The sequence below is a fragment of the Helianthus annuus genome, chromosome 7, assembly GCF_002127325.2.
Source record: "Helianthus annuus cultivar XRQ/B chromosome 7, HanXRQr2.0-SUNRISE, whole genome shotgun sequence".
In the NCBI taxonomy this organism is placed as follows: Eukaryota; Viridiplantae; Streptophyta; class Magnoliopsida; order Asterales; family Asteraceae; genus Helianthus; species Helianthus annuus.
This window is the reverse complement of record NC_035439.2, coordinates 85,067,333-85,077,012: the sequence shown is the minus strand read 5'-3', so window position 1 is coordinate 85,077,012 and position 9,680 is coordinate 85,067,333. Positions and strand designations below refer to the sequence as shown.

The 9,680-nt window shown below is 34.7% G+C and overlaps 2 long non-coding RNA genes across 11 annotated transcripts; one reads left to right on the top strand and one right to left on the bottom strand.

Moving 5' to 3' along the window:
• Positions 1–409: 409 nt before the first annotated feature.
• On the bottom strand, positions 410–4,420 carry LOC110894597. Of its 10 annotated transcripts, none has more exons than XR_002566548.2 (10): positions 4,173–4,420; positions 3,699–4,093; positions 3,438–3,622; positions 3,313–3,355; positions 3,110–3,218; positions 2,972–3,022; positions 2,206–2,342; positions 1,970–2,076; positions 1,499–1,592; positions 410–968 (listed from the first exon to the last, which is right to left on the bottom strand). It is a non-coding gene; the product is annotated as an uncharacterized LOC110894597 (long non-coding RNA). The 10 variants fall into 10 exon arrangements; XR_002566546.2 differs by lacking the exon at positions 410–968 and adding an exon at positions 1,214–1,402 and having other exon boundaries at positions 3,313–3,359; XR_004863339.1 differs by lacking the exon at positions 410–968 and adding an exon at positions 1,214–1,402 and having other exon boundaries at positions 3,294–3,355.
• Positions 4,421–5,139: 719 nt separating this feature from the next.
• LOC118480573 lies at positions 5,140–8,086 on the top strand. Its single transcript, XR_004863336.1, has 3 exons — positions 5,140–5,254; positions 6,254–6,337; positions 7,892–8,086. It is a non-coding gene; the product is annotated as an uncharacterized LOC118480573 (long non-coding RNA).
• The last annotated feature ends 1,594 nt before the right edge of the window (positions 8,087–9,680 follow it).

Below are 9,680 nucleotides of genomic sequence, written 5' to 3'. Positions count from 1 at the left end.
AAACCCGTTTAGACCGAACTCAAACGCGCATCTCTAGTACGTTTTTAGTTTGTTTGTATGTGTGTGTATAGTCGCAAAACCTCAATTAATAATTAATTAGTTACCTCACTAGGTTTAAGCATGAATGCGTCCAAATCCACTCCAAAATCATATAGCATAAGATTAACAGAAGTAAGCTTCATAGAAAAAAGCTGAAAATTTGTTTATTAACTCAGAATTAGCAAAGTATAACAACAACAACAACAACAACAACCATGCCAGTATATCCCACCAATAGCAGAGCTAGTGGTAGGGTCAGTGGAGGGTGAGATTTAGGCAAATCTTACCTCTATCCCTTAGGGGTAGAGAGGCTGCTTCCAGAAAGACCCCCGGCTCAAAAACAAAAGCATATGAACAAACAGACATGATAGAAGCCGAAAAGACAGGTACCATAGTGAAATAAAACTATCAAATATCAATAGGAGTGAGCATATACTACATAAACATTTATAGCTTCATAAAATAACCAATGCACATGTCACCTAAAGACAATCATATGCTAAATCCCCCCCCCCCCCCTAACCAAAAACTAGGCTACCTATACGTCATCCCTTAATAGTCATTTACCTTTATCCTATGTCTCCACTAATCCCTATCCTTGATCTTGTCCTCAGATAGATACAACTCTATCAAATTATGTCTAATTCGCTCCTCCCAAGTTAATTTAGGCCTGCCTCTACTTCTTCTCCCCTCCACAATGAAGTTTTCCAATGCTCTAACTGGCGTTGTAGTCTGCCTTATCTTCACATGCCCAAACCATCTCAATCTCCCTTCTTTAATCTTCTCTGATATACTAGCTACTCCTACCTTTTCCCTGAAAACCTCATTTCTTATCCGATCTAGTCTTATGTATCCACACATCCACCCCAGCATCCTCATCTCTGCAACTTCCATCTTGCGCGTCTGTGCCTTTTTGATGGCCCAACACTCTGTTCCATACAACATAGCAGGTGTATTTTTCAGCTTTATGTCCTTGTATAACAACCCCTGAACAGTCTAAAATAGATACTTTTATTCTTGTAAATTTAAGATAAAAAATGTTACTATAATTCTATGCAGTTCAACAACAATTTTCACATTTTAATAGGTAATAAATAAATTATATATACTATTAAGCAAAAGGCATTTGAACAGTGATTTACTACTTTGATGCAGTACGGTACAACTCGTGTTATGAGTGGTTTGGGAACTTATATACTATAAACATAACAAATTAAAATCTTTCAAGAACATGATAATCATCCTTCAATAACCACAATCCAAATAAATGTAACGTGTATGCTTCATTAACTAAGGGTTTCATACTTCCCTCGATTCTTTAGTGCTCCTCTATAATGTTCTTTTCCTTCTATTGGTTGACTTCCTATAAAGTGAATGTGTTGTTAATATACCATTCACCCAAATGTGTAATTTATTTAGTACCTTTACAAATCATTATTCCATGGTGCTAGAAATGTACCTTAATTTTGATAATCGATTCATACATGCAGCATCAGTATGCGGATAGTAATCCCTAAGAAGTCCCAAGAAAAGTCCATCCTTGTTTTCATTCCCTGTTAATATCATATAAAAGTTATACATTTTTTATCGCCAATAGGTGAAACGGGTAAATTAAAAAAAAACTATAAAAGAAAATGGGTAAAAGGATAGAAAACATTTAAGGTCAATCCAATCCAATCCAACCCAACCCAACCCATTTCAACTCGGTTAATTTATGTAAAGAGACAGATGATTACCCATTAGCATTAGAGCCACTAACATCATATATTCATAGTTAACAGGTCCGAATATTAGATCAATTTCCGCCTACTAGAATAACTATCAATCGTTAATGGGCTATTACAATATATGTATGAGGAACACTTTTTTTGCAATTTTGTATGGCTTTATCTTTCTTTAACACCCATACAAAAACAAAATAAAACCAAACCTCGAGTCATTCTACATCCAGCTCTTTCCCTCTTTGAGATACACTTTCAACTTCAGCACACTAATCATTACAACACCAACTTTTAAAACAAATTTCAAACCATCCTCCTACATAAGTCAAACAAAACTTCCCCTATCATTTCCTAATACCAAAAAATTGGCCACAAAATCAGCTCTACCTTAATAACCATATATATATAAACATGCATAAACACACATATGGAAAAGTTATTATACCAATAGTTGATGTCAATATCTTTCATCTTGTGAGTAATGCAAGAAAGATTATCCATAGTTGTTGCCAACTCATCCTCGAGTCGTGCCACATCAACTTGAGCCCCGAACATGTTTCGACCCGCTCTTCAACTATACCCCTACCACTCGTTTCAACAATAAAAACTGTAATTGTAATTATTAATTCTAGTTATTTCATACTTTTTTAAAACAACCCATTTTAACCTTATCCATTTTGACCAAACCCGCTCTGAAACAAACCAAACGACCATATTTTAAGAAACCCGCTTAACCCGTACTCAATCTAGATTAAATTTTTAATAATCTTGGTCACTTGACATACCCAGATGAGTTTCTTGACAAATGGTGAAGAAGATGAAGAAAAACCAAAAGTTAAGATTTTCAAGACTTTAATGGCTAAATCCCTAAAACTAACGGTAAATATAAATTACTCTAATAGCAAAAAAACATGTTAAAACTGACTATCCGGGTGCCATTTCAACAATGTTGTTACAGAACTTAAAACACAGATGCAGCATAATAATTGTATATTTCGTTTTTTTCATGTTTGTATGATATTTCCATTTTTCAAGTCTTTAGATTTCATACAAAATTGTAAACCCAGGTTGTTTTGTATAAAGGAATTGCCAGCGAATCATTCCTTGCTGCTTGGCAAGAGAGATGAAAGATTCACATGTCACAAAATGATATATTTAGATATGATGGTGATGGTTGATGGAGAATATTAGGAGTTCTATCATGTTTTCACCTTTCAACTGAAGTATCTTTAGAAGATGATGCAAGTGCTCAGGAGGCTAACCTGCAACCACATCCTTTATAAATGCAATATATCTACAAATTATATTGGGACACCTTATAAATACGAATGTTTTGTATGGGAGCTTACTACAGATTATAAATGTAAACCGTGGGGAAGCTGTAAGATATTACAACTTCGGCATCATGAATATCCAGCCCTCGAGCAGCTACATCTGTTGCAATCTGAGCATATATGACTACAAGAAGCAAAATTAGCAACCCCAAATTTAAAAAACCTAAAAAATTCACCATCAAATCATGGAATATATCACCTATTTTTAATGATTATACCTCGCCATTGTTATCAACAGCAATCGCCGGTGCATCTTTACTCCTATCTTTGCAAAAATTTAATCAGATTATTAGAATAACTAGAGTTTAAAAGTTAGAAAAATGGAGTTCATGGAATAAATCACCTTTCGTGAAATCTTAGATTGATTCAAAGAATTGGTTATCGGCTCCAATAATATCTACGGATGCCTTATTCAACGACTGATTTCAATCAAAATTCCACAGAGTATCTTTTTGGTCGAACACTCTTAGATGTTGAATAAAAACAGTCACAAATTTGTGCCTACCACCAGCCACCATCATCATATGGCTACATTCAATACAAACATAAAATGTCTATAGAATATTTGTTTTCAAGACGGATAAATTCATGTTAACAACTGTACCTGCATATGAGAAATGGACATCTTTGGGTCTCGCAACGGTGGAAAGGGGAAAATTTTGAGGTCGGCAATGGCTAACCGATAATCGTGATCGTCACTTCCGACATTGGAGGTCAAAAGAAACGGGGAGGTTCCTCCACAAACGTTTATTTATGGGGTTCTCATTGAGAAGATAAAAATTGCAATTGACCAGAACAAATAATAAACCAAAGATGAACCCTAAAATCCCAATTTCACATTAGTAACGGGCATTACCTGTTAAATTTAACCTTCAGATCCTTAGCCATACGAGAAAAAGGTTGAGTTAGAGAGAAGAAGCCATGCCAACATTCATGTTTGGGAGAAATGAGGATGCTGCAAGAAGTCTGAATTCCACAACCATCACTAAACTGCTAAAGCTGCCCAAATTCGTGATTTTTTTTAGAAAACCCAAAAAACGCATATACCGGGAGAGATTAAATGTGATGGATTACTTACAGGTTTAGTATATCCGATGTAGGGATCGGGAAAGAGGACGTACATGCTCTTCCGTTGCATTTCAGAGGGAGCTTCTGTCTTCTTCAATCCAAAAGCAAGATAGTGGCATATGAAGTTGTAGTTCCAAGAATTTAGGAGGAGAAAAAGAAGGAGAGTGGGGTGAACTGACAAGGGAATAAACCGCCACGAGAAACTTGATTTGCGGAGAACATGAGAAAAAAGATGGAGGTAAAGAAACCCACTGGAATAGACCTGAACTGCCATCATAGCAGTTAATAATGTGAGTTTAAAGGGTTGAGATTTAATTTCAGCCAAATCCAATGGTTAAGGTTGATTTAAAAGTTGGTTATACTTAATGGGAATAATCTATACATATAATAAAGAAAATTATATGGGGTCAAGGGGAAACATGGTGCTCTATGAGGTGATCTCAATTATTTTTTCCTGCCTAAATAAATAGATATAGATAATATTTGTTAATAAGATTTAAATAAAAAATATATTATTTTAATCCATAAATTTTATCTTTTTATCTTTTACCCTAATTAAATAGATGTAAATAATATTTGTTAATAAGATTCAAATAAAGAATATATTATTTTAATATATGAATTTTATCTTTTATTAGTTTTTTCCATTTATATTTATCTTGTCTTTACTTTATAATAGGGATTAATAAAACAGAATTATAATAAAATAAGCTATAGGTAACTCATGGCTTCTACTAATTGTAACGCCCCCGAAATCCGAATGTTTATATTTGCCGTGTGTTCCTATATGACACGTCATGAAATAAATAACTAGGCTATTAACCTAGTTAAATGTATGGTAAAAATTATTAAAAGATGGAAGTAGTGCACATTATGTTAAGTGGCAAACATGAGGGGTTAAATGGAACAAGATGGAAGTTGAGTTATTAAAATGAAAGTTCAACACACACTTCGTGTGTGTTCACGAATGTTCAGGAGCTCGAAAGAGCTCTAACCCTAAACTCAACTAAATCACCAAATTGAAGGATGATTCATGGCTTAAATTTGTGAAAGAACATGGATTAATGATCACCATCACAAGGGAATCATAAGGTATGCCTTAAAAATTAGATTGGTGATCTTTCACGAAGTGGGTTTTGATGTAAATCGCGAATTTGTATGAAATTGAGTTTAGGCATGTGTTAGAATCATCATATAGAAGTTGTGTTATGTGCAATTTTGATTGTATCGATGAGTTGGGATAAAACCCATTTAGAAATTGTAAGAAGATGAAGTTTAGTGAAGATTTATGATAAACTATGTAATGTTGATGTTAGAATAGTGTTATAGAAAGTAGTTAGATGGATAATTTGATATAAAACATACGATGCTTGGTTATGATAATGATTTGTGAAAGATTATGTTAATGCATGGATGAACTAGGATGAATGTGCTTTAATTAGTTGTACAATATGCACTAAATGGTGTACGCACACCAAGTGTATGATGAAATGTCTAAGTAAAGTTAATATGTGAGATCGTATGAAATAGCTTGATATATGACTGAGATTAGGTAATGATGTAATTAGTAGTATACTAACGTGAAGAAGGTGCTTTAGATGGAACTTATTCAAGAACTCGGGTTGAATGTATGTCTTGGTCAAGACTATGCATTAAGGACTTGTACGTTGTGTTTAATATCACTAGGTGATCATGTGGTTGTAAGCTTATTTGCATTGTAAGTAAGAAATGTATATAGGGTCATTGATAAAGCACAAATGATGATACGGATACATGAGGATAAGCCGAAAGTTTGTATGATGAACTGTTGACTTTTGAAGGTCAACTACGCATAAGAAGCATGATTTGGTTTGTTGTCGTAAAGGTAGGATTATAGGAGGTTGTATGGTACATGTTATGTTAATATGCGTTATTTGTGATTACATGATGAATTTCATGGGGTTGAAAGGATATGAATTGGATTATATGTCATATGCTTGTTAGTCGTCACTAATGAAAGTAAAAAATGTGAAATATACAATCGATATGATCGTTAACATGTACAATTATGTATGCTAATAAGAATGTGATTTCGATGACATGGAAGTATAGGAATCATGTCGAGACGGAATCAAGCACGGAAGGCTAACGGGTCAAGAAGCGGCGAGGAAACGGATATGAACACGGATGCATGAGGTAAGTGATTTCCGAATCACTTCTTAGTTTGTTAAGTAAGGTTATGTTCTAGTTAATTAGGCATGATAATTGAAGTCAAATAAGAAGGGTTGTATGAAATTGATGATTTACGTTAAGTAGGCCGAATGGGTCAAAATTGTGATTTTATTACTATACCGGAAGGGTTGTATAAGTAATTGATTACGGTACTATAACCGGGTATGGGTAGAATTGTACATAAGTACGCTAACAAAGAATCGGAGACGCGGATTGATAGTCTAAAGACTCGGTTGTGAGTCATGGTTAATAGACAAACAATTTCGTATTTGAAATTATATTAATAAAGTTTGCTTTCGTATAAATGAATGACATGAATAGGTTTAACGCATACCGGGTATTGGATGCATGAATCCCAAGTACGAACCCCGGATAATGTAAAAGTATTATAGTTATAACGTTTATGTAAGTTTTGGGTTAAAACAAATGAGTAGTTTGACGAAAACATGAACGGGTCGAATAAGTGAAAGTGGATATATAAAGCCGAGAGCTTAAGTGAATATATCCTTAAACCAGATGTTGGATTTCAAGTTCATATGATAGAATGTGAATTTACAAGCAGGTAGGAAGAAACGGGAGGTTAAACGGGTAAACGGTTCAAAAGTTATGCGCGTTTTAGTGCATACGGACGACGAAACGTAGCTGCAGCAAGAAACACCTCTTAACTTAAGAGGAGTGCAAAAGAAACACATCTTAACTTAAGAGGAGTGCAAAAGAAACACCTCTTAACTTAAGAGGAATGCAAAAGAAACACATCTTAACTTAAGAGGAGTGCAAAAGAAACACCTCTTAACTTAAGAGGAGTGCAAAAGAAACACATCTTAACATAAGAGGAGTTCAACAGAACACCTTTTAACTTATGCGCCTCCCAAACATGATTTTGATCTTTCTTTGACGTTTATGGGCTATAAATCTAAGTCTAAGTACCATGTAATTAATGTATGGATATATAAAAGGTATGTAAGATCTTGAACGTGTACGTAAGAGTATATGTACATATGTAGACGTGTATTTAAGTATATATGAAGGCACGTATAAGTGTATGCAAGTAAGTAGAGACGTAGTAGTGTATGTAAGTATGTAGACGTGAATGACGTAGTAATGTATGTAAGTATGTAGACGTGTATTTATGTATATGTGAAGATACGTATGTGTATATGAATGTATGTAGAGACGTAGTGATGTATGTGCGTATGTAGATGTGTATATGGTATATACGAGGGTACGTATGAGTGTATGCTTGTATGTAGATACATAGAAAGGAATGTACGTATGTAGATGTGTATGTATGCATGTAAGAATGTATGTATGCATGATTTAGATACGTCGAGTAATACGTTATTAATAGTTTGCCTTGAGAATGAAAAGTAATGCAGGTACATTATTGAAGCCTCACTAGAACATGGATACGCGGATGAAATGCTTAAAGTTAGAAAGATAACACATTGGGAAGGGTACGAGATTGAATCTTGTTTATGTATTGTGTACTAATGTGATGAATGTATGTGGTGAGTGCAGGTTGTACGAATCACGGGCGGTTATCATGAGGAGTAGAGATCGAAGACCGAGTCACAAGATAGATTGTACGGGAATAATTGAGTATGTACTTTAGTAAGCATGACTTACACTTTGTTTTTGTAAATGATACATATTAAAATGAACTTTCAAGTAGGTCAAGATGTTTGTAATGAAAGAAATTTTATGGCACGAATTTCCGATGCGACTTTTTGTCAAATACGTATCAGGGTCTTACAAGTTGGTATCAGAGCCCCGGTTTGAGAGAATCAAGTACGAGAGGATAGGTACTTGGACTCAAACCTGTGTGCTCTTGTGATAAGGAACCCGTACAATCCATGACTCGATCAAGATCTAAAGGTAGAAATGGAATGAAAATGTGTATGACTGTATGTATGTATTCACATGAATAAAACTAACAATATGTTATGTGTAAGGTAAGCATAGTTGCTTGGAAAGGATGATCCGTGAATGCGGTCTAGGACCGGCATCAAGGCAAGTAATAAGACGAATTGACCCCAAGGACGTAAACTTAACGTGTGGGCATATGAAATGGTATAATTAAGCAAGTGAAAGCATATTTTAAATGAAATATAATAATGACATGGTAAAGAAGTTTTGAAAATATTACACGTGTCGAAAATTAATTCTACGGACATAAGGTGGCGATTACACGAAGACACGAAACTAGTATGTGGATTGTGTATCTGGCCAGTACACAAGAAATGTATGACGTTCGTGAGACCGTGATAATTGTTACAGGTATGTCCGATAGACTTAGGTAGCAGGTAGAAGTGGGTGAAATGGGTAGTAAGACTCTCGGGAGATTGAGAGTACTATGTAAGAGTGAAAAGTGTGAGTGATAAGAATGAGGAATGTTGAATATGTAAGAAAGTACGGATCAACAATATATGAATGAAATGTTTGAATCCGCGAGACGGATTCAATAAATGAAAGATATGAATGCAATGCTTGAATCCGCAAGACGGATTCAAGGAATGAAAGGCATGAATGAAATATTTGAATCCGCGAGACGGATTCAAAGAATGAAAGATATGAATGCAATGTTTGAATCCGCGAGATGGATTCAAAACATAGAAGGTATGAATAATGTATTCGAATCCACGAAACAGATTTAAGATATAAAAGACGAAACCAGTCTACATAAGAAGAAGTCGATAGCTTGACCATGCTTGCGTCAAACAAGTCACATAAGTAAATGTAAGGCAAATGAACGAAAGAATGATGAGAATGAAAATATTCGAATACGTAAGTAATTACGGACCAAACAAGTAAATATTCCTTAAGTGATATGATCCAAATTACGTTTAAACTTTCATATATATATGTATGAATATATTTATGCAAATGTGTTGCATACAAGAATGGTCGAAAGGATAAATGGGTCATACAGGTCAGATGGCGATCGCTATTTTAACTCGATAGTTAATGTGTTGATTTGTTAAGTTTATACTCATAGGTGAGTTTGATGAATGGACACGCAAAGTCACTAATCGGAAAGGAATGATTATCGTAAGGTATGGATAACGATCAATGGGATCTACTTCCGTCAGGTATGTATAAAAAGGGTTGTAGCTTTAGTAGGAAGTTATGACTCGACTAGAGATGGATGTGTCATAATCGAATATATATGCAAAACTGTAATGCAAAATGTGGAATGAATTTCAAAATGTATGTAATGATCGTCGGGTGGTACTGAACTTGAATGCTCGTTCTGATAGAATATACGAGACGGCAAGTATCGTTAAGAAATGCTAACCTTGATGCTCGG